Genomic DNA, 22614 nt, shown 5'->3' on the forward strand with positions numbered 1-22614 from the left:
TCTTAATATCCAACCTAGACCTCCCCCGCTGTAACCTGAGACCACTGTTCCGTGTTCTGCCATCCCTCACTACTGAGAACAGCCTCTCTCCATCCTCTTTGGAACCTCCCTTCAGGAAGTTGAAGGCTGCTCTCAAATCCCCCCTCACTCTTTGCTTCTGCAGGCTAAACAAACCCAAATCCCCCAGTTTCTCCTCATAGGTCATGTGCTCCATACCCCAAATCATTTTGGTCAAGCTCCCCTGGACCCCCTCCAATGCGTCCCCATCCTTCCTGTAGTTGGGGGCCCAGAACTGGACACAATACTCCAGATGTGGCCTCACCAGAGCCGAATAAAGGGGAATAATCACTTCTTTGGATCTGCAGGCAATGCTCCTCCTAATGCCCCCTAATATGCCATTAGCCTTCTTGGCTACAAGGCCACCCTGTTGACTCATCTCCGGCTTCTCATCCACTGGAATCCCCAGGTCCTTTTCTGCTGAACTGCTGCTTAGCCAGTCGGTCCCCAGCCTGTAACAATGCTTGAAGCAATCAGATGACAAGAGAAGAATTAAGGATCCGGGGGGGGAGGAGGGGGGGACTGTACTGGGTCTGAGGGATTTGGGGCACATTCATGTCAACGGGGCTGGTGACAGACGTTGTCGGGCCCTGGGTAATGTATGGGAGGGGGTCGGCTCAAGACCCCCTCAAAGGGGCAAGGCTCTAGACCCCCTCAAAGGGGCAAAGCTAAAGGTAGGAGGGGCAAGGCGAGGGCCAATCAGGCCTTAGCGCCACCCACCTTGCACCAGACAGAGCTCTAGGACTGATTTCATTTGCCCGGGTCTCTGGCAGTGGCGGCTGCCATAATAGTCGATACAGTGACCCAGAGGCCTGGACCCTTTTAAATCATCAGCTCCCGAGACAACTGCCCCCTTTGCCTCTCCCCCTCCCCATCCGTGGCCCCTGTCTGTGGGGCTTCAGACCCTGGTGGTCAAAGTTGTGAAAGTAGAAAGAATTATACTGTAAGAAAAAGATGAATTGTGCTGTAATAACTGAATAAGTTGAAGGAATTCTGTTTGTCTTTTTAAGAGAAAGAAGAAAAGTATGTTAATGTTGATTGTAGGTATGCAGATCAAGGTGCTAGCCAATTTGGGCCTGAGTTTAACAGGAAAAGGAACATTAAGTGTTAGACAGGAAACAATTCCAGATAATCAGGGAGATATAGCCAGGAGATTGCTGTGTGCTTAATATTGAAATGAAGATACTTAACCACACTAATAATGTGAAGTTTTGCCACATCCTTTGATCTTGTTAACTTGGCCTTTTGACTGTATATAATCAAGGGGTTTGAACCTTGTATGGTACTCACATTTTCTCCATGCATTTTAGCAAAGCTTTGCTGAAATAAACAGAGCAGTCTGCCAAATCTGTGAGTCCTGTCTGACTTTGACAATTTGGAGGTCCCACTGAGATGGCAACCGTCTTCGCTGAGGCTGTGTGATCCCTGACTGTTTTGCAGGATGACCGTGGTAGCCGGCACCTGGGCATTTGGCCCGAGCGGTCCTCCGCCAGAACGGAAAGGTGCACAACCACAGCGAAGTCTACGCCATCGAACCTGTTGGTTCCTGCTCTGTTCTGGTAGGGATCCCGGGATCTAACATCACGACTCTGGTCAGGTAATTATTTTGTCCGGACTGAGGACTGTCTTGTCTCTGTGTCTATCCGTCTTCCCTGTGGTGTGAGTGAGTCTGGGAGCCATCCCTGTCCAGGGACTGGCCGACCAAGGGGCTCCTGTCCCCACGGTCTGTGTGACTGGAATCTGCACAATCGCAGCCGCACCGCACCTTGGATAAAATCCTTGGAGTGAACGCAAGGGCGATTGAGGCAGCAGCCTGTGGGCTTCTTTTGTGTGTTGCACTGGGCACCGCTCTGACGAACCCGAATTTCCTCCTTGTGTAATTGGTGTATGAAGTCCTCCTGTATGGGTAACTAGACGTCTAAGCAGGGATAGTTCCCTAAAGGGACCCTGGCTCAGTTTATATATTTTAGAAAGGGTCCGGACTCCTGTAAATTTCTGGAAAAATGATCTAGATTGACTCTGGGGGGATCCCAAAACTCAGTGGCCACTGTTAGGATCTTGGAACAAAGACCAAGTGGACGTCTTAAAAGACAAACTTGGCCTTCCCAAAAACTAAATTGGCTAGAGGAGAGGTAGATAGCTTCATGCAGTGGTGGGATGAGGCAAATCTTAAATGAACTGAATCGAAGCTCGCCTCCCTTAAAAATTCTAATTATAAGAAAAAGCTTTATTGGAAACCTCCTCTCCCACCACCAGATCGAGCGCTTCCCTTTACCCCGTCCTCCAAGAAGACTCAGACCGGTCCTACTTGAAGCTATAAACCCTTGGCCCACACGGAGCTCCACTCGATTTTAAAAGGTTTTCCAAAGCCCCAGGAAAACCCTACCAAATTTGCAGAGAAATTTTGCTAGTGTGCAATGCCTATGAACCCTCTGAAGCAGACCTCCTGCAACTGTGTAAGCTACTTATAACCCCGTAAACAGCAACAAAGAAAAAAAAAAAAACCCGGGCAACTATCACACAGACTGACTGATGGTTTTTTTTGTTTGGTTGGTTTTTTTGGGGGGGTTTTTGGGGTACAGCAACCAGGTAAAAATGGACAGGGCGCCCTGGCGCATGCGTTTGTTAATAGCCTCTTATCTGCTATTAGCAGTATGTTAAAGCAAATAAGTGTTGGATGGGAGGCCAAGACCATGGACAAATTGCAAGCAGTGGCAGAGCATTGCCACTGCACTCTAAAAGGAAAGAGAAGCAGTCCTCACAAAAGTTGATAGCTCTGCAAATACAGCATTATTCAGGGTAGGGCAGACAGTACTGGGAACGGGGAGGGTACCAAGAATGGGGATAAGGTCGGAGAAGGGGTTGTGGCACCGGGTTTTTGGGATTTAGAGGTTTCAGCTCCGGTCATATCCACCCTGTGGGAACAAGGCATTATTGTCCCCTATTCCAGCCCCTGTAACACTCCTATCCTCCCAGTTCGAAAAGCTGATGGTAAATCATGGCGGTTTGTTCAGGATCTTCAAGCTATTAACTGCATTGTTGTACCCACCTTTCCTGTAATCCCTAACCCAGCAACCAATCTGGCTTCTATCCTGCCAGATGCAACTCATTTTACTGTTGTTGATTTGTGTTCTGCTTTCTTTTCTGTCCCGGTTCACCCTAAGTTCCAGTATCTTTTTGCCTTTTCTTACAAGGAGCAGCAGTATGCTTCCCAAGGGGTACACAGAAAGCCCGTCTTACTTTTCCCAAGCATTAGCCAAAGACCTTGTTAACCTGGTCTTCCCCTCTGGGTCCACATTGGTCCAATGTGTAAATGATCTACTCCTCTGTTCCCCTTCATTATCTGCCTCAGAAACTGACTCTTTAGTGCTTCTCACTGCCCCCCCCCCACCTTAGGGTTACCTGACTACTGTAAGCCTTTACCCTTTTCTGCCACGAGCAATCTGGTTGTGCACTTGGGGTTCTTACTCAGGAGCATGGTGGCAAAAATCGTCCAGTAGCTTATTTCTCTGCCACCTTGGATCCTGTTGCCCAAGGTCTACCCCCCTGTCTGCGTGCTGTGGCTGCCGCGGCACGCCTAATTGAAATGTCTGAGTCCCTTGTCCTCCGCTCTCCTGTTTCTCTCATGGTCCCTCACTCTATAGATACTCTCCTGCTACAATGTAATACAGCTCACCTTTCCTCCGCCCGCCTCACTTTTACTGCTTTCGGCTTCGCATATCACCATAAAGTGCTGTTCTCAGTTGAACCCTGCCACTCTCCTTCCTCTGGCTAATGACGGTGAACCCCACGACTGCCTTGCAAGTGTCTCTGCTGTCACCGTCTCATGCCCCGACCTTTCTGATGTCCCTCTCTCTAACTCCGACCTTGTGTTATTCACTGACGGTTCCTGCTTTAGAGATAGCCAAGGTCGTCTCCTCGCAGGATACGCTGTGGTATCACTCTCTGAAACCCTAGAAGCTGCGCCTTTACCTTCTGTGACCTCAGCACAAGTCGCTGAACTAGTTGCCCTAACCCGCACTTGCTTTCTGGCTGAGGGACGCTCCGCCAGCATTTATACTGATTCTCGATATGCTTTTGGGGTTGTACATGACTTTGGCACCCTCTGGCAAGCTCGGGGTTTCCTTACCTCTGCTGGTACCCCTATCAAGAATGGCCCCTACATTGCTGCTCTCCTGTATGCACTCCCATGTGCATTAGCTATTGTTAAGTGCCCTGGTCACTCCACAGCAGATACTGATGTTGCTAAGGGTAATGATGCCATAGAACCTTCCCCAGGTGCGTTTCTCGGTTCCCTTTCTGTTTCTGTACCACCGCAGTCCCTTTCTAAAGTCACCCTGCTCCAAGACTCTGCCTCAGAAACAGAAAAAGACTCCTGGGTCGCCCAGGGTTGCTCTCTACACCCTGATTCCCTTTGGCGCCCCCTTATTGGTGCCTTTGTGGCCCCCTTTTCGCTCTACCCAGCTCTGGCCGCCCTGCTACACGGCGTTTCGCATGTCGGAAAGGAGGGTATGATCTCTGCTGTAACTAAGGCAGAATGGTGGGCCCCCCATTTCAGCTCTTTTGCAGCTCACCACTGTGCCGCCTGTACCACTTGCCAAAGCTACAATGTTGGCAAACCTGTAAAGGTAGCTCAAGGGTTCTGGGGCCTGCCCCAAGCACTGTTCTTGCATTGGCAGCTTGATTTTGTACAAATGCCTGTGTGTCAACTATATGAATTTATTTGGGTTATGGTATGCTTATTTTCGGGTTGGATTGAAGTCTTTCCTTGTTGCAAAGCTGATTCGCTGTCTGTTGCCAAATGTTTGTTAAATCATATTATGCCTGCCAAAGAAACTCCTGCCACTCTGTCCAGTGACCGGGGTACACGTTTTACTGAACAACTTGTTCAGCACCTGGATCGTGTGTTACATGTCACACACCTGCTGCACTGTCCCTACCATCCCAAAGACATAAACTAAGTCCTTTTGAAATTGTTTATGTGAACAATGGCTACCATTACTCCAGTCTCAGACTTGAACTTGACTCACAGTACACTCCTTCAGTACTGCAAGGGACTAATGCAAGCTGTAAGTCACTTCCATTCACAGGTTCGAGCCGCCTGGCCGACGGAACCCACCTCGGATGCCTGCCACACTCTCGAGAAAGGTGATTGGGTCTACGTACGACACCACCAACGAAAACACGCCATGGAACCCTGGTGGAAGGGCCTGCATCAGGTGCTGCTCACTGCCCAGACGGCTGTTAAGTTATCCGGCATCGCAGCATGGATACAGGCTTCGCAGTGTAAGAAGGCACCATCCCCAGCGGACCAATCATCACCTCAGGACCATGCAGAGTCAATTTTGACTCCAGAAGAAGACGTAGAGGAACAGCCTGCAATACCTTACAACCTACGTTCGCGTAAGGATTGCCTGAAGCAGATGAGGACCAAAAGCAAGGCCCAAGAAGAAGCAGTAGTGAGCCTAGCGCCTGCTGCCTGGTGGACATAAAACCGTAACTGCGGGTCCCTCAGTGGAGGTTGTCAGAACCAAAAGGGTCTTGCCTCCAACATGTGCCTCTGGTGGGGCCTGTTCCTCGGCCACTGGTGTCTTAAGATCTGGGGAATCCACAATGACAATGACAATTCTTTTATCCACCAGCAAGTATGGATCGCTCAGACCCTTAATATCTCTAATTGCTGGGTCTGCAGCCACATTCCATCCCACTCACAAGCTGGTTCCTGTCTTGGCAATCCCACTTAATTCCCCAGGCCTCACCCGTTTAACAAGACATGGAACAGTAATGACACTTGGGAAGCAGTGGGAATAATTGTGGGAATAAATGTATCTAAACGGATAAGTGTGGAGGAGAAAAAAGGTCACTGGTGTTTGGTGTGTAATGGGACGGGGCTGAATCTGGGGAGGAGCAGTTGTCTCCAGCATATTGTAACATCAGTACAATCTTTAATGCCATGCAAATAACACCACTCCCCGTAAGGAGAATCACCGTGTGCCCTTCGGGGGATATTACTCCTCCTTTGTAGACACCTATATGGCAAAGGGGTGCAACCGACCCTTCCCGGCTTTGATAGGGCATCATTGGGTCTGTGGGACAAAGGCCTATACCACATTACCAGTTAACTGGTCAGGTATCTGTTATCCCGCCCAACTCTTCCCACAATTCCGAGTGTTAGAGTCCTTCCCATGAGAACGCCTCCGTAATTTTAGGCGAAAAAGAAGGGCTTTGTCGGATGCCCAATGGTATGTGAATCACATAAGCCCTTTAACTTGGGAAGAGGCTATTGGTGGTTCCTTTGACCCACTTGGGGGAGTAATACATCATGCAAAAAGGCTTCTGAGGTTACAAACAGTAGTTAAAATCATGGAAAATGAAACTGGAAAAAGTTTAAGGGCCCTGGCCAAAGAAACAGGAGCGATCAGACAAGTGGTCCTCCAAAACCGTCAGGCATTGGATATAGTGCTGGCAGCAAAAGGAGGGACCTGTGCTCTCATTGACAAAGAATGTTGTGTATATATACCAGACAACACCAATGATATAATAGATCGCGCTAGCTACTTAAAAAAGATTGCATACCTTTCCAACGAAGAGCCAAGTTCCCTGTGAAAATGGCTAAGTAACTTGTCCAATTTCTCTGGCATAGGAAACTGGTTGTTTCAGGAAGCCCTGACTATCCTATTTGGAATCTTAATAATGTTTGTATGTTTTCAGTTAATCTCCTGTTGTATCCAAAACTGTGCAAGACATGTCACAGACATGTCCCCTCACCAGAGTGCTAATCTGATGCTTTTAAATATCACTAATGAACAAAAAGACAAAGAACGGTTAATGCAAGGAACCCAGTAATTGTTGGTCATAGGCGAGGCTTGACCAAAAGGAGGGATTGTGAAAGTAGAAAGAATTATACTGTAGGAGAAAGATGAATTGTACTGTAATAATTGAATAAGTTGAAGGAATTCTGTTTGTCTTTTAAGAGGAAGAAGAAAAGTATGTTAATGTTGATTGTAGGTATGCAGATCAAGGTGCTAGCCAATTTGGGCCTGAGTTTAACAGGAAGAGAAACATTAGGTGTTAGACAGAAAGCAATTCTAGATAATCAGGGAGATATAGCCAGGAGATTGCTGTGTGCTTGATATTGAAATGAAGATACTTAACCACACTAATAATGTGAAGTTTTGCCACACCCTTTGATCTTGTTAACTTGGCCTTTTGACTGTATAAAATCAAGGGGTTTGAACCTTGTATGGTACTCACATTTTCTGAATGCATTTTAGCAAAGCTTTGCTGAAATAAACAGAGCAGTCTGCCAAATCTGTGAGTCCTGTCTGACTTTGACACTTCCCAGGGTGCCCTGGTGGCCACTCCAGCCTCAACCAAGATCACTCCTCTCCTTCCTCCCTCCCCGGAGCCTTTAGGGGTTGACTCTGGCCACAGTGTCTGTGCCAGTTCCAAGCCTGCCAGGCCAGAGCCAGCAGTCACTACCCCTGATCCAGTGGCCCCCAAACATGAGCCAGCAAAGACTGGCAGCCAGCCCTCCACCACTCGCCAGGAGCAGTCTGCCAGCTCCCAGGAGCCTGACAGGGGCTGGAGAAGGCGGGCACCTTCCTGGTCCAGGGTGGAGATCATGGACCTTATTCAGGTTTGGGGGGATTGCCCCCAATGTCCATGATCTCTGCACTAGAGAGAGGAATGCGGCCGTCAATGGCAGGATAGCTGCCAGCGTGGCACTAAAGGCCACATGTGAACCCAAGAGCAAGTTTGAATGAAAATCAAGTTGGTCTGGAGAGCCCCCCAACCCTGAGCCTTGACCTTCCCCTCCCCTTTCTTCCCCTTGCTTCCTCCCCCCAAGTTTTCCCCCTTCCCTCTCCCCCCCTCTCTTCTCCTCTCTCCCGCCTCCTTTCCCCAGTCTCACCAGAGTTTCATTCTCCCCCCTCTCTCCCGGGGTTTTGTTAAATAAAGATAGTTTGTGTTCATGAAAATACGTGTATTTTATTTGACATCAGGAAGGGGGCTGAGGGAGAGGTAAGTGGAAGGACGTGAGGGAGGAATGAGGCACAAGCCCCCAGTGGGGCAGACCAGAGAGGCTCTGAGGGCTCCTCAGGATGGAAGCTCTCCCGCAGGGCCTCCTGGATACTGACAGCCCCCTGATGGACCTCTCAGATGGCAGCCTGCAGAAAGTTCAGACAAGTCCGCAGCAACGCGTCCACGAAAAGCACCAGAGTGCCCAGGGGCAGCTCTGGCTTCACGTTGCAGAGTGCTGTGATGTCCCGAGTGAAGGCAACCAGAGCACACAGAGACAAAATGGTTTCCTGTCCCTCATGGAGGTAGGCAAGCAAGCAGGGAAACCTGAGAACTGGCTGTCCAAGGGGGTGCCTTTAAGCACAGGCCTCAGACAGCCTCAGGCAGCAGCCACACAAAGTAACTCCTGACCTGATGCCCTGCCGGACCTGATTCTGTCCGGCCTTAAATGCGATTCACCGTCCACTCAGTGTGGACGCGCTATTTCGAAATAGCAAAACGCTATTTCAAAATGCATTTTGTGTGTAGACGCGCTATTTCGAAATAAGATATTTTGAAATAATGCTGTAGTGTAGACATACTCTGAAAGAAGAAATCAGGCCCCTGAGTAATTGAAACAGATACTTCAAAGAGTTTAATTGGAAACATGTGCACAGTAAATACAAACACTATATTATTTACAGGGGAGGGTTATTTACAGGTGACTGTTTGTGAGACACAGCATGGCCAGCACCTGAGAAATAAACTTAAAGAGTCATCAGCATTTGTACAATGCCCCTTAATAAATATAATAATATGGGTTGGGATTAAGCTGCTGGATATGGAATGGAAAACAATCTCCAAAACAGGAAACACCACAAGATTAGGGGAACTCCTATTACCTAATATAGTGAATTATCAGAAAGTGTCAATTCAACAGGGGAAAACACTGATCCCCTTCCCATATTCAGCCATCACAGGAAGATTCTCTCCCCATTGAGAACCACAGACAATGATATCCCAGACCCCCTCAGCCTTTTACCCTCCTTTGCTAACTGTTGTCTGGTGACTCCTCATAGGCCCAGAACCCAGGAGGGCAAGAGTAAAGTGCTGAGAGAGACTAGAAACCTAACTATTCAGGAAACTTTTTCTATGAGGTGGAGGATCATAGCCTCTAAATTTGGAGGACGAATGATATCTGCTGAGTACCTTCTTTGAAGGGCAGAGTGTTCTGAACTCCCAATATCATCAGAGGGAGTTTGAGGACACTCAGCAACTTATGAGACTGGACAATACAAGCACAGTTAAAGGCCCTGGATATCTAAAGGAAATCACCAAAATCCACAGTTAGATGCTTAAATGCCAATTAAACCCACCCTTAGTGAATTCCCCCGGCATGTGGAATCCCCTAAGTAGTATAAGGGCCCTACCATCAATCAAACGTTAGCCCTGCCCCCTGATCCCGGAAGTCCCGCCCCCTGACCGCCAGAATTCCCTTCTCCCCTGTCACCAGAAGTCCGGCCACTGGATGGTAGTACATCCGGGTCAAGAGGGACAGCTGACCGGGTGTCATGTGACCCCCGTTAGGCCCGTCCCCTGTCACCGGAAGTCCTGCCTTTGGGGGTAATACATCCGGGGTCAAGAGGGGCAGGTGACCGGAAGTAAGGAGTGTCATGTGACCCCTCTAAGGATTCGCCCCGCCTCCCTCAACCAATCAGGAAGGGTTTTTCCCCTGTAGAAACGCCCCGCGAACCGCTTTAACCAAGCGGGTGGGCAGTTCTGGGACCGGATGACCCGCCCAGCAGTGGGTTGTGTGACCCCTCTAAGAACTTGCCCCGCCTCCCTCCACCAATCAGGAGGGGGTTTTCCCCTGTAGGACCGCCCTGCGAACCCCTTTGACCAATCGGGGGGCAGTTTTGGGACCGGATGACCCACCCAGCAGTGGGTTGTGTGACCCCTCTAAGAACTCGCCCTGCCTCCCTCTACCAATCAGGAGGGGTTTTTTCCCTGTAGGACCGCCCCACAAATCGCTTTGACCAATCCGGGGAGTGCAGTTCCGGGACCCGTTGACCAGACCGGAGACGGGTCGTGTGACCCCTCTAAGAGCTTCCCGTGACACCCTTTGCCAATCAGAGCATAGCACTTCCCCGTAAGTTCTAGCGCCACACAAAAGAGGCCATCTTGTTCCAAGAGCGCGTGTTTCAGAGAGCGTGCAAACGCTGCGCGGAATCATGGCTTCTTTCACCAACTTTGTTTTGGTGCCGAGAAGAAAGCGCTACATCAGCGACAGTTCCGAGGAGGAAGGAGAAGTTGAAGGGAGCCCTTTGACCCACCCGCTGATGGATACACCAATATCTGACACCGAAACCCAACCGCTCACGATGCAGCCAGACAAGCTAGATAGCCTGGAGGAAGAAGGTGCCCATGGCTCCCAGGAGTCGGACAAGACGCATGGAAAAGAAGCCAAATAGGTAAATGAAAGATCGAAGTTGGGGCATCATGGGGTTAGGAATCCGGGATTTTGTAAACTTTAAAAAAAAAATGACCAGAGCGTCTTACATTATTTCTTTCTGGCAATCTTTTGACAGCTTGACGATGCCTTTCTAGCTGACCGTCAGACCCAGGACAGCATTGCATCGGACGAGGAAGACGAACCGGGCCCACCTTGTTTTTGCTCAACACCGATACAAAGCATTGAAGAGAACGCCTAGGATGACGGCCATGAAGAATTCAGGAGGTGGCTGTGCATTGACCTAGTTGAGCCAGTGCCACATCATAAGCGTAAAAAAGTTATGCGCTCTATTGTACGCGTTGGTGTTTATACCGTCCTTAGTCACTGTCTTAGGGAAAAGCTTTTTGAGGACTGTGAGGGTTGTGTCATAAATGCGCCAGCCCAGCGGTACCATGACTGTTTGACTTGGACTCCAGAGGGTATAAACTGCAAGCTCCAGGGCCTATGTGCTGAACTGTGTTTGGAAATCTTATTAAATACTGTTATTGCCGTAGGTCCGTGGTCCCCAACACGGTGCCCACGGGCGCTATGGCGCCCGCAGGGGCATTTTCATGCACCCGCCAGGTGCTCGGGGCTGACCTGGCCCTGGGCACATAGCGCGTGGCGCTTGCACGGGGGGGCGCGCCGGCCCCGGGCGCACGGCGCTTGGCAGGGGGAGTGCCGGCCTCGGGCGCGCGGCGCTTGGCGGGGGGAGCGCCGGCCCCGGCCCCGGGCGCGTGGCGCTTGCGGGGGGAGCGCCGGCCCCGGGCGCGCGGCGCTTGGCGGAGATGAGCATTACTATGGGGTTCTGGATGTGAAAAAGTTGTTCGGAGCGAAAAATTATTGTGAGTTTTGCCACGCAGTATACAGTCATGACCACTCTTGCAGGTATTGTTGCCGCCTCTGCTTGAGCGGAACGTGCTCAGACAGCGTGGGCGTGCCGCTGCGGTGTCCTAGCTGTATCTTGGAACAAGATGGCCTCTTTTGTGTGGCGCTAGAACTTATGGGGAAGTGCTATGCTCTGATTGACAGAGGGTGTCACGGGAAGCTCTTAGAGGGGTCACACGACCAGCTTCCGGTCTGGTCAACGGGTCCCAGAACTGCACCCCCCGAATGGTCAAAGCGATTTGTGGGGCGGTCCTACAGGGAAAACAACCCTCCTGATTGGTAGAGGGAGGCAGGGTGAGTTCTTAGAGGGGTCACACGACCCACTTCTGGGCGGGTCATCCGTTCCCGGAACTGCCCCCCGATTGGTCAAAGCAGTTCACGAGGCGGTCCTACAGGGAAAAAACTCCTCCTGATTGGTGGAGGGAGGCGGGTTGAGTTCTTAGAGGGGTCACACGACCCACTTCTGGGCGGGTCATCCGTTCCCGGAACTGCCCCCCGATTGGTCAAAGCGGTTCGCGGGGCGTTCCTACGGGGAAAGCCCTTCCTGATTGGTAGAGGGAGGAGGGGCAAGTCCTTAGAGGGGTCACATGACACCCCTTACTTCCGGTCACCTGCCCCTCTTTACCCCGGATGTATTACCCCCAAGGGCGGGACTTCCGGTGACAGGGGACGGGCCTAACCGGGGTCACATGACATCCTTTTTTACTTCCGGTCACCTGTCCCTCTCGACCCGGATGTACTACCCTCCAGGGGCGGGACTGCCAGTGACAAGGGAGAAGGGACTTCCGGGGAGTCGGGGGGGGGGACTTCCAGGGTCAGGGGGCGGGGCTAATGTTTGATTGATGGTAGGGCCCTTATACTACTCCCCTACCCCATAGACAGCTAGCAGATATAGCGTTCAGTCTAGCTTCCCACCCAAGTATATGATGTGCAAGCTGGAAACAGAAGCAGGAGCTCTTTCTTCTATTTGTCTGTGCTTCATTCCCCGAGCTCTCATCCAGGTCAGATGTCTCTTAGGACCTGAGTTGCCACCAGCTGGACAATGGGACTTGGGTCATTCTGTAGGACCTGGAGAGCTGGAATTACAGAGAATATGACTCACTTTTCATATAGTCACCTATGCCTGCAGTAGCTGGAGATTTAGTACCAGTGAGTACCAAGCTCCAGAAGCTCTCTGTACAAACAAAGCTTTAGGTTCCTCCATTGGGATCCTTCCAAGCTCCAAACTGAGATGGAGGAGGGGGGAGAGGGGAGACCCTGACCCTACCAGAAACTCATCCAATTGGAAGGTGCTCCATTGACTCAATAGCTTCTGCTTTTAAGTTATTTTACATCTCCTGACAGAAATAAATCTGATGGTGTGGAGTTTGGGGTAGCAAAAAGTGGCTCCCAGGGAGCCGATGGAGCCCAAAGAGTGGATCACACAGGTTGGGAAGAGGCATTGCCAGGGTAGCCAGGAGATGCACTGACTTATATCACACTGGCTGCAGTTTCCTCCAGGTACGTCTACACCGCAAAGTTAATTCAAAATAACAGCTGTTCTTTTGAATTCACTTTAATAGCATCTATACATGCAAACCGCTATTTCGAAATTAATTCGAAATAGCAGAGCGCTTAATTCAAATTTGGTAAACCTCATTCTACGAGGAGTAACACCAAATTTGAAATAGCTATTTCAAATTAAGTGCTGTGTAGACAATTAATTCAAAATAGGGGGCCTCCAGCCCTTCCCAGGGAGCCCTGGTGGCCACTCTGGGCACAACCAGGAAAACTTCCTCTCCTCTCCCCCTGGCCCCAGAGCCATTAAAGGGATAGACCCTGGCCCGTGCCAGATCCAAGCCTACCAGCCAAGAGCCAGCAGTGGCCACCGGGGCCCCTGAGCCAGTAGCCACAAAACGTGAGCCAGCAAGGCACTGGCAGCCAACCCTCCACTGCTCCTCAGGAGCAGTCTGCCAGCACCCAGGAGCCTGACAGGGGCTGGAGAAGGCGGGTGCCTTCCTGGTCCAGGGTGGAGATCATGGACCTTATTCAGGTTTGGGAGGGATGCCCCAGCATCCATGATCTCCGCACTAGACAGAGGAACACGGCCGTCAATGGCAGGATAGCTGCCAGCCTGGCCACCAAAGGCCACATGCGAACCCAGGAGCAGGTTTGCATGACAATCAAGTTGGTGCGGTGAGACCCCCAACCTTGGGCCCTGATCTTCCCTTCCCCCTTCTTCCCTTTGCTTCTCCCTTCCAACTTCCTCCTCCCAGGTTTCACCCTCCCCTCTCCCACCCACTCTATTCCTCTCTCCCACCTCCTTTCCCCAGTCTCCCCAGAGGTTCACCCTGTTGTTCAATAAACCCAGTTTCTATTTTTGAACATACATGTCTTTTATTTGACATCAGGAAGGGAGGCTAGGGAGGAGTAAGTAGATGGACGTGAGGGAGGAATGGGGCACGAGCCCCCGGTGGGGAGGACCGGGGTGGCTCTGAGGGCTCCTCGGGGTGGACACTCTCCTGCAGGGCCTCCTGGATCCTGACAGCCCCCCGATGGACTCCCCGGACGGTAGCCTGCAGCAAGTGCAGCTGGGCTGATGGCAACAACCCTACGAGACGCACCGGTGTGCCCAGGGGCAGCTCTGGCTCCATGTGGCCGAGTGCTGTGGTGTCCCGAGTGCAGGCACTCAGGGCACTCCAAGACAGGACTGCTTTGCTCTCCCTCATCGGGGTAGACAAGCGAGCGGGGAACCCTGAGAACTGTCTGTTCGGGGTGGGGGTAGGGTCCCGTGAAGCACGGAGCTCAGTTAGCCTGAGGCAGCAGCCCCACACACTATGTCCTAACCTGATGCCCTGCCAGCACTGGTTCCGGCCAGCCTGAACTTCGGTTCAGGGTCCACTCAGTGTGGACGCGCTATTTCAAAATAACAAAATGCTATTTTGAAATAGGTTTTGTGTATAGATGCATAATTCGAATTAGCTTAATTCAAATTAACTATTTCGAATTAAGTTAACTTGAATTAACGCTGTAGTGTAGACGTACCTCTTTCAGAGCAGACTAAAGCTGAATCTGTCCTTTGATGTGTGGCTGATGCACTTCACACCTGTGGTATCAGTTACTGCTTGCTTGTCAGCTAAATTTCTTTATAACTCACTAATGAATAGGATTTCACCTGTATTTGTTACTTACAGGTCAACAGATGTTCCATGTCCAGCCATTTCATATTCTTGGTGTCCGTATGTTCCAGGATGATGCCTAAATAAGCAGTGTAAAATAAACATCAATAAAAAACCTTCTCTTGTTAAGTGCAAGGTGATAACATTGGCCCTTTGGCTTCTATTGTGGGTCTAAGGTGAGCTGTAGGCAAGAAAATACTAGAAAAGTTTAGCGTCCACACTGAAGAGAAAAAAATTAAGAATGTTTACATAAAACCTCATTTGCTTTAAACAATCTATGTTCCTCTTGCCACTGCTGTCAGTTAGTGGAGATATACTAGGATAGTGTATTAATCTAGTGGTGTGAACAAAGGGCTGGGGCCAGGAATAAGTGCGTACTAAGCAAGGATCTCACATGGATAAATTAATTAGGCCACAATGCTTGCCTGGCTTGCATGGGTGTGCTAAGGAAAGGATGGCACAGGGCCAAAGGGGAGGAATCTAGTGCTTCCTGGGCAAGGCAATCAGGAACCTGCAACAGCAGGCACTGTGTGGCGGTGGCCTGCCTACCTCCCAGTGATGAAGCACCAGTAAGGAACAGTCAACAACACTGAGCTTAGGTCTATAGTTTGAGTCCACACTAACTCGGACTACTAAAAATAGAGTGCAGGTCAGATGACAGAAGCAGTCGGAGGAGCTAGCCACCTTGAGAACAGACTTTTGGGTTTGGATGGGATCATCCTTGGAATAGTTAACCCCTCCTGCTACTCCTGCCACAGCTACTCTATTTTTAGCACACTAGTTTGATCGGAGAATAAACATACCCTACGTGACAGTGTGCCAGCCTCTGCTACTAAATGACTGCGCCATCTCAAAGCATTCTATTGCAAATTACAAATTCCTCCTAACACCACACTGGAGAAGTAGGAGAACATTAACATCTCCATTTATGCATGAGAAGTCACAGCACGGAGAGATTAATAGTAGCTCAGTGCTGCACACAGGGACTTTTTCTGTCTACCTCAAAGGGAATACCAAAAGGGACACGGCACACTTTCTCTCACCAGCTAACTTGGCTGCAACTGCCCGGATCTCTTCCCAGCTGCTGCAGAAGTATGTGATGGTGCTTTTGTAAAAGTTCTCCAGTAGCTCAGCCTTCTCTTTGGCCTAGAGAAAATCAGGGACACATGAGCTCTCTCTGGCTAGAAATGCCCTTTGACTGCCAACACATGCCTTTACAAACCACAAGTAAACAGTCTGTGTTCCTCTTGCCACTGCTGTCAGTTATTGGACTCACTCAGACTTTTTTTTTAATTTAAACAAGTAAATAAAAGAAAGGACAGGAGGCTGTGTAGAAGTGGGGAAAGTGGGAATCTATGGCAGATTTACATTCCTCTCACCCTCAGTCCTGTATCCCACTCTAATAGGGTACGTCTACACTACAACGTTAATTCGAACTAACTTAGTTCGAATTACTTAATTCGAACTAAGCTAATTAAAACTAACGGATCTAGACTAAAAAACTAGTTCGAATTAGCGTTTTACTAATTCGAACTAGCATGTCCACATTAAGTGGACCCTGAACCGGGCTTAAGGATGGCCGGAAGCAGTGCCGGCAGGACATCAGAGGAGGACTTAGAGCGTGGAGATGCTGTCTCAGGCTAGCCGAGGGCTGTGCTTAAAGGGTCCCAACCCCCACGCCGGACAGACAGTTCTCAGGGGTGCCCCGCTTGCAAAGCAGTCTTGGCTTGGAGTGCCCGGAGTGCCCACACTGGGCACATCACAGCACTTGGCCATCAGACCGGCTGCACTTGCCGCAGGCTGACATCTGGGGAGATGGGGCAATCGGGGGGCTGCAGGAGAGCTTCCACCACAAAAGCCCGCAGAGCCAGCCCAGTCCTCCCCATCGGGGGGGCGTACCCCATTCCGCCCTCAACTCCTTCCACTTACCCTTCCCTAGCCCCTCTTCTTGATGTACAAAATAAAGGACAATTGTGTTCAAAAATGGAATCTGTCTTTATTGAACAAAACTGGGGGAGACTGGGAAAAGGGGGTGGGAGAGGGGAAGAGAGAGGGTGGCAGAGGGGGGGGCAACTAAAATGATCAGGGGTTGGGAACAGGTCTCATATGAAGAGAGGCTAAAGAGACTGGGACTTTTCAGCTTAGAAAAGAGGAGACGGAGGGGGGACAGGATAGAGGTCTCTAAAACCTGGAGTTGGGTGGAGAGGGTGCATACAGAAAAGTTCTTCATTAGTTCCCATAAAGAAGGACTAGAGGACACCAAAGGAAAGGAATGGGTAACAGGCTTCAAACTAGTAACAGAAAGTTGTTCTTCACAAAGCACAGAGTCAACCTGTGGAACTCCTTGCTGCAGGAGGCTGTGAAGGCTACAACTAGAACAGAGTTTAAAGGGAAGTGAGATCAAGCCATGGAGGTTGGGTCCATGGAGTGGTATTAGCCAGGGGGTAGGAGTGGTGTCCCTGCCCAAAGTTTGTGCAAGGCTGGAGAGGGATGGCACGAGACAAATGGCTTGGTCACTGTCTTCGGTCCATCCCCTCCAGGGTCCCTAGGGTTGGCCGCTGTCGGCAGACAGGCTACTGGGATAGATGAACCTTTGTTCTGACCCAGGATGGCCATTGTAAGCTCAGGGCTCAGGGTCGGGGGTCTCAGTGGACCACCTTGATTTTCATGCACTCCTGCTCCTGGGTGGCCAGGCTGGCAGCTCTCCTGCCCTAGCCGGCCACCTTCCTGTGCCTAGTGCGGAGATCGTGGACGAGGTCCACGATGTCCGCACTAGCCCAGGAGGGAGCCCGCCTTTTGCGGTCCCGGGCAAGCTCCCAGGACCCGCCAGCCTGGTCCCGGGAAGAGGGGGAGGGCTGGGGGGCATCGGGTGGGTGGCTCGATCCGCACCAGGTGCAGGGTCTGCCTGCTGGGTGCTGGCAGGCTTGCACCTGGCATGGGCACCGTAGCCATCCCATGCCCCTTTAAGGGGTCCGGGGCCGGGAGGGGGGCATACGAGTTTCCCTGGTGTTGGCCGGAGTGGCCACCAGGGAAACCTGGGGGGGGCTAGCCTCCCACTAGTTTGCATTAAGGGGCTACACAGCCCTTAATTCGAACTAGTAAGTTTGAACTAGGCTTAATCCTCGTGGAATGAGGATTACCTAGTTCGAACTAAGCGCTCCGTTAGTTCGAATTAAATTCAAACTAACGGAGCGCTAGTGTAGCGCCTATGAAAGTTAGTTCGAACTAACGTCCGTTAGTTCAAACTAACTTTGTAGCGTAGACATACCCATAGATACTTCCATTGCCCATCACACATTCCCCCTGCTTCTACACCACAAGCCTATGCTGTCAATAATCTCATATAATTCTATAGGTCACTCACAAGGTGTCTGCAGATATCCATCTGGAGCTCCTCAGGGTTCAGCTCGGTTCTCCAACTAAGATGCTCATTAAGTATAGTTTGGAGCCTCTTCAGTCCCAAAAATGGGGCACAGAGATGAAATGTAGCTCTGCACTCCTGAAAAAGAGGGTTGCACCATTGAATTGTTCCATAACACGTATTGTGCTCATTCAAATGGAACTCATGTCCTTGACTGCTCATCTACCCGAAGAATAAAAGGGATTCCCCTGAAGTAATAGACAGAAAATATGCCAGCATGACTTTAATAGGGGGAAAGGGATTCTACTTCTGGAGTATTGCATCCAATTCTGGGCACCCCATTACTTAAAAAATGTTGATACATTGGAGAAAGTCCAACGGAGGGCAACAAAAATGATTAGGAGGCTGGAACACATGATTTACAAGGAGAGGCTGAGGGATTTGGGATTATTTAGTCTTCAGAAGAGAAGAGTGAGGGGAGCTTTGATAGAAGGCTTTAACTACCTGAAGGGGGATTTCAAAGAGGATGGAGAGAGGCTGTTCTCAGTGGTACTAGATGACTGAATGAGGAGCAATGGTCTCAAGTTACAGTGGGGGAGGTCTAGGTTGGATAGTCGGAAAAACTATTTTACTAGGAAGGTGGTGAAGCACTGGAATGGGTTACCTAGGGAGGCAACGGAACCTCTAAATCTAGAGTTTTCAAGTCCTAGCTTGACAAAGCCCTGGCTGGGATTGTTTAGTTGAGGCTGGTCCTGTTTTGGGCAGGAGGTTGGACTCAGTGACCTCCTGAGGTCTCCTCCAAACCTATGGTTCTATGATTTTATAATACTGAAAACTGGAGATAGCAGCAATGTTTTTTCAGAACGGATGTAGCTATGAAAGCTGCTTCACTAGGCATAGCTGTGGTCTTTCCTCTGTTGTGGGGAGGCAGGAACGTGGGGTGCAGAGATAGGCAGGAATGAACTCTTGGGATCAGACCCATGACCTATCCTGAACTCCAGTGAGACAACCCTGGCTGCTAAGGACCAGCCTGTCTGGGATTGACTCAAAAGGAGGGCAATGAACTGAGGGAAGAATTTAGGTCTCCACTGCGGGAAGGAATAGCAGAGCTCCCCTGGCATCAGGAGGAAGATTCTTTTTGCTTAGTAATTAAGTCACTGTCATTCTTACCATTGAAACCTCAGGGCTTGGATCTTGCAGGTGCATAAGAAGCGTGACCCAGCTCTGTCTAACCTGCTTGGCAAAATAGTCCTTCCATTTTCTCTTTGCAGAGCCGGCCAGGATACCAAACAGGACAAAGGCCAATGCACGAAGAGTGTTGTCCTCCTATAGCCAAGAAAGCCACACAGGTTGGTAACGAAGAAATAACCACATCATGTATCTAGCACAGCTGTCTCTTCTACATTAGGGTAGAGTGATTCCAACGACAGAAGTTTAAAAGAACTGGAATTAATCAAGTTTGGGCCAAATGTGTTGATTCATCAAAATACTTTGAAGACAGTTCAATTTTGACAAAATTCTTCCAGAAGCCAAGTAGGGGTACTTGGTCAGCTTCTTGGTGACCCATCTAGCAGGCTGACTGGGATCTTGGGCTTCCTGGCCCTCACCTTCAGAACAGCCTGTCTGGCAGGCTGACAAGGAGCCAGGAAATGTGCACCCTGGCACCTCTAATTCCCAGTGTTTCCAGGTTCCCTGTCTCCAGCATAGTCTGCCAGTAGACTGCCCTCAGGCAAGGCTCCCAGTAGAGCTGGGTTGAGAATAGTATTACTGTTTCACAAAGAGTTTTGAAATTTGGGCTGGGGGGTGTGTCCCCCAAATAGGAACAAAACCAAAATTTGAAATCTCAAACTTCTCTGCAAAATGGAATAATTTCAACCATCTGACATAAAAATCGTATGGAGCAGGCCCAAAGCAGTCTATTACACCCTGTATGCCCATTTTCCTTGTTATGCAGCTACCTAATCTAGTATTCATACTTCCTTTGCCATTCTCATTGGAAATAAAGATGAACAGAAGGGTGAGACTGAAGGAGCAGGGATGGCATCCTCATTTTCTTAATTCTCTGCTCCTCCATAAAACACATCTCTTCCCTAAGGCCTAAAATCACTTCATTCTGACATGAACAATGCCCAGTGAGGACACATCATGCATTGTAAATGGAGCCTCATCAATGTCAGCTGAACTGGGGTTGAAGGCTTCTGTTCACGTACATTATCGAAGTACTTCCGGATCTGTGTGGTGAGGTCTCTGAAAGAAGAACCTATGTCCTTCCCTTTCAGCTCCTTAAGGACTTTGGCCAGTGCCTTCATGCTTTCGACGACTTCAGAACTGAAAGTGTCTTCTAAAGTCCTGATCAGTGCCTCCAGAAGAAACTTCTTGTACTTTTTCACCTGTTCAGACGTATGACATTAAAAAACACTTTCCACCAACCACATTTCTAATATGTTTTTTTTAGCAATTATGAAGCAGTGGGAATTTCATCTGCCCCCCTAGTGACCTATAGCTATATTTTACATCAGGTACTAGCTACAATAAGCCAAACTCTGTGCCATATTACGCCTATGTAATCCTATTAGATTTCTAATTACTTAGATTTGAAGGCCAAAAGGGACCATTGTGATCATTCAGTCTGACCTCCTTCACAACACAGAACCTCCCCAAAATAATGTCTGTTTGACTAGAGCACCTCTTTTAGAAAAACAGCCCATCTTGTTTTTAAAGTTGCTACTGATAGAGACCCCACCACAACCCTTGGTAAATGGTTCCAATGATTAAAATTACCATTAAAATGTATGCCTTACTAGCAGTCTGAATTAGTTTAGCTTCATTCCCCGCCCCCCCCCCCCCCATTGAATCTAAAGGCACATTTTCTAGTCCTTTGAAAATTCTTGTGACTCTTCTCCAATTTATCAGCATCCTTCTTGAATTGCAGGCATGATCCTGACATAGTATTCTAGCAGTTCTCACACCAGTGCCATAAGCAGAGGTAAAATAACTTCTTTATTCTTATTCAGAATCCCTCTGTCTATGCCTCCGAGGATCACCTCAGCTCTTTTGGTCACAGCTTTGTACTGGGCGCTTACGTTCAGCTGATTATCTATCATGATTTGAGTTTTTTAGTGTCTCTGTTTCCTGGAATAGAATCTCTCATCTTGGAAATAAAGCCTACACTCTTCATTCCTGGGAGTATACATTTACATATGATCATATTAAGTCCATATTGTTTCCTTATGCCCAGCTTACCAAGGGAACAAACCTGCTGTGTATTGACTGCAAAGAGGTTACAGGGGTATGAGAGAGCAGAAGTTGGCCTAGTGCATTGTGCATGGCCTCTGTAAATCCTGAGCAATTGTTTCCTTTAGTTTCTCTAGTTATGCTGCATTGTATTCAGTATTCTATCTTACCTTCTCAGGTGCCCCATAGACTAAATTGCCTAGGCCTCTTACAGCCATTTGACGGACAATGCTGTTATTGTCCCGTGACCTTTCTTCTAATATATGTAAGGCAGACTTAAGGGTCTTCTTCTCCCTGAGTATGGGATCAGTCATTAGCTGAAATAAAATCAACATGTCCATTAGCTCTAATCTGTTCATTAAGATAGCGAATATAATTTGAGGAGACACGTAATACACTGTAATTTATTATTCTATATGAATGAGTACTGTGTTAAAAACATGGATTTTTTCCTTTTAGGCACTATAATGGGGGATTGCTCATCCCTTGAAAGCCTCTCAGTGACTGCATTTGATACCACAGTCCTTTTCTCGCCCAGGTGCATCCTGCCAGTCGATCTTAGTGAGTCTTCCATGGCTCAGCCCTCTGGCCAAGTCCCAAAGTCCAAACAAATGCCTTTTAGGTCCTGTTGCCCTCACTAGGGTCTTCAGCCCCAACTCTGGACCCTTTATATTCTGTTCTTTGTTCAACCTCTCCATAAGCCTTGTCCCCTTCATCGGGTTTATGCCACTGGGGAACCTGGGCCTGCCCACTACTCTTGGTTCCAACCTAGAAATAGCAGCGAGTCATTGCTTCATTTCAGTTTATTGCTACTTTTTCCTTGGGTTCTTCCTATGGGGCCACTTTCAGTTTCTCCCTCGAATTATATGTTGAAGGCTCGTAAGGACTCTCTCTCTGCAAATTCAGCTTCAGAAAATGCTGCCTGAAATAAACCCCTGTGAATTGGTTTGGCCAGAGAATAGCATCCTTTCTTGGCCCTCCACTTCCTGAAAGGAACTGACCTAATAAAGCCCTGTAGCTCCATAGATCTGAGCCAGCTGGGCTCTGATTGGCAGCTTTCATGAGGCCTCTCTAGGCAGACCTTGAAAACCCACGTTTGTGACTCCTTTCCTAGGTGGGGTGTAGAAAGATTTGGGGGCACAAACAGATTCCTAGAACCACCAGATGAGCCTCTAAAATAGCGACTTAGCGTAAATGTGAAATATGACACAGACGTTATAGCAAGGCTGTGGAGAGGGAGGATGCTCCAGTGGTCAGCAGCCTAGGACTTAGGAGGTTCCAGTTCAATTTCCTGCACCCTCAAAGACTTCCTAGATGATGTAGGGCAAGTCACTTAGGCCTTCTGTGCATCAGTTTCCTGTTTGCAAAATGGGACTAATAGTGTTTCCCTGCCTCACAGGGGTGTTGTAGGGATACATACTTTTAAA

At 49.2% G+C, this 22614-nt stretch overlaps 1 long non-coding RNA gene across 1 annotated transcript; it reads right to left on the reverse strand.

Annotated features, from left to right (window-relative positions):
* Window positions 1–12022: 12022 nt before the first annotated feature.
* Window positions 12023–15768, reverse strand: LOC149523264 (uncharacterized). Its single transcript, XR_016347091.1, has 3 exons — window positions 15636–15768; window positions 14606–14671; window positions 12023–12510 (listed from the first exon to the last, which is right to left on the reverse strand). It is a non-coding gene; the product is annotated as an uncharacterized LOC149523264 (long non-coding RNA).
* Window positions 15769–22614: the final 6846 nt, after the last annotated feature.

This window comes from Pelodiscus sinensis, chromosome 18, assembly GCF_052426305.1.
Source record: "Pelodiscus sinensis isolate ZL-2025 chromosome 18, ASM5242630v1, whole genome shotgun sequence".
In the NCBI taxonomy this organism is placed as follows: Eukaryota; Metazoa; Chordata; order Testudines; family Trionychidae; genus Pelodiscus; species Pelodiscus sinensis.